Source organism: Punica granatum, chromosome 4 (genome assembly GCF_007655135.1).
Source record: "Punica granatum isolate Tunisia-2019 chromosome 4, ASM765513v2, whole genome shotgun sequence".
Taxonomy (NCBI): Eukaryota; Viridiplantae; Streptophyta; class Magnoliopsida; order Myrtales; family Lythraceae; genus Punica; species Punica granatum.
In genome coordinates, this window is record NC_045130.1 from 22677223 (window position 1) to 22680187 (window position 2965).

Consider the following 2965-nt stretch of genomic DNA (forward strand, 5'->3'; position numbering starts at 1 on the left):
AGTTATCGGTGTCTGTCCTTACACATTCTTGGAATCTAGGTGATTACAACTGGCGTCACACCGCTACCCGACTCGTTAACGTCTCAGGATGGCGGAAGGAGACCACGTCGATATTTCCGAAGAAGTCAACCCTTCAGTCCCGACCCTCTCTCAACCACCGCAGACACACGCTTTGCCCCCTCCTACTCCCGCAGGCGTACTCCCGGCATACTCCGGCGCCCTTCCGACGCATCTCCCGCCCCCGGCACCTTCAGGGGCGCCTCTCCCACCGGCCTCACCAACATCCACCGCCACCAATGACCAAGCCCGCATTGCGGCCCTCGAGGGCACGGTCAACCAAATAGTCACTAATATGGCGGAGCTGCTCGCCTTGCTCAGAGGACCTAACCGGGCCTCCTCGAGTTCTACTCCTCCCCCGGGACCGGGACCAACAGTCGATCCAACCCCGTGGGCTCCACCGACCCAAGCCCCGGAGAACGTTGAAGCTCCCGCACCACCAACGCTGTATACGTCCACGGTCCACCCCTTCACAAGTCAATTTCCGCCACCGCCGGCCCCTTCGGTAGTCCCTCTTCCACCGGCTGCCTTCCTGTCCGCGGAGCACATCCTGTCTGCACCTCCATCTGTTTCCATACCGGCTCCGGCTATGATCTACACGGCGCCCCCGCCGACGGTTTTCCCGGCAACCACCGCACCTGCTCCAACTCATCCTCAAGCCATGGAGCTCCCTCCTTATCCGACTCTGCAGCCTCACGTCGGCCTCTCCTACCAGGCACCGCCCCCCATAAACACCACCTTCCACGAACCGGGCACGCCGACTCATGCGGCCCAACTCGCCCCACCGACGCAATTCTTCCCCGAGGCCGACGCCGAACAGGAGCGTAGGCTGAATCGAATGGAGGAAACTATACGGGCCCTGCAAGCGAACGACGTTCACCCCAACACCCGCTACGGCGACTGTAGCCTATTCCCGGGCATGCGTCTGCCCCCGAAGTTCAAGGTTCCAGAGTTCAAGACCTATGAAGGCACGACGGATCCGCGCCACCACCTCCGCCATTACCGAGGGAAGATGCTGCAGTATTGGGAATACGAGGAATTCGTCATCCACTCCTTCCAGGATAGCCTGTCAGGATCGGCCCTCGATTGGTTCATGTCGTTGAAGGCCGAAGACATCCCAACGTGGGAGGACCTCTCCCGGAAGTTCACCGACCAGTATCGGTATTGCGCAGAAGCGCCTCCCACCCTGTTGGAGCTAAGCACCAAAGAGATGGCGAGGGGCCAAAGGTTTGAGGAGTATGCTGCCAAGTGGCGGGCCCAAGCAGCAAAGCACATCCTTCCAATCAGCGAGGTGCAACAGATCCAATTGTTCCACTCCACGTTGAGAGGGGTATATTACTCGCACTTGTTGGCGCACACCTCCTCGTTCTTCGACCTCATCGAGGCCGGGAAAAAGCTGGATTTGGGCATCAAGCTCGGAAGGATGGAGGACCCCACCAGCAAAGGAGATGAGTCGTCGAAGAAGGCCCCCACGACATCATCATCTTCGAGCGGGAGAAGGGGAAAGGAAGTCTCGGTAAACGCCGTCCATACGGCGCAACAGGCCCCCCAGCAATATTCGATGAACTACACGGCGGTGCCTCCCGCAGTTCCCTCATTCGCCCCGCAGGCACCTCAGTATCGATCTCAAGCCCCTGCCCAATCAATCTACTATTCCGCACTGCCGCCTCCACCCCTACCTGCAGTATCATCGCCCGTCGTCCACCATTATGCCCCTGCTCCATCCCAAGCCCCTCAATATCAACCTCCGGCTCCTAGGACTACTCAGCCGGCACAACGGGCCCCGCCCCCGCAAAGTCAACAGGGCGGTGCAGGACCGTCGCGACCCCGCTGACAATACCCGACCCTACCGGTTCCGCCTTCCCACATCTACCGATAAATTCGCGAGAATATCGGAACAATAGCGCCCGGCCCGAGCTTCGATCCAACCATTCAAGATCAAAGCAAGCAGTGCGAATATCATCTGGGGGCGCCGGGGCATACCCTGGACACTTGTTGGAGAATGAGGGAGAGGATCCAAGAGATGATCGATGCGAAGGAGCTCGTATTCAATGCTGTAAAGCCTCCGAACGTACAGGCTAATCCTCTCCCCGACGATGGACCGGCTCCGGGGCCCTCTATCAATATGATCACTATATGCGCATCGGGAGAGGGCGAAGGCGAGCCAAGTTGTTCCTCCCCCTTAGTAATCGAATACGTACCTGCGGAAGCCGCAGTCGGGTTCACCGGGACGGACATACCTCATGCCCCGCTTGTTATAGACGTCCCCGCCCCGGAGCCATACTCGAGCGATAGGGTCCCCTGGATCTATGACGGAGCTGTCGGAAACCTGGAGCAACAATTTGGTGTCATGGGCATAACCCGCTCAGGGCGACTATATGAGAATCCGACGACCACTGACAGAGGGAAGGCACCCGCTGCCGAAGAGGAGAGGAGGCCTAGCACCCTGCCTGCTTCGTCTAAGAAGGTGACAGAAGAGGAGGCCGAAGCCTTCATGAAGGTCATCAAAGCAAGCGAGTATAAGGTGGTAGAGTAGATGGCCAAATCTCCGGCCCACATCTCGTTGCTTGCCCTCCTACTCAACTCGGAACCTCACAGGGAGGCCCTCATGCGCGTCCTGACGGCCGCGCAAGTCCCCAAAGGGACGCCCCCGGACCGGATAGAGGAAACCGTCAACTCTATTTTCTCCAACACCATCTCGTTTTCGGACGATGAGCTCCCCTCTGAAGGATGCGCACACTCCCGGGCACTGCACATCGTCTGCAAGTGCAACAACCATATCGTGGGCCGGGTCATGATCGACAACGGTTCCGCGCTCAACGTATGCCCGGTGACCACTTTGAAGAAGATGAATGTGGATCTCAACCGCATCTGTCCCAGCAAAACAGCGGTCCGAGCTTTCGATGGT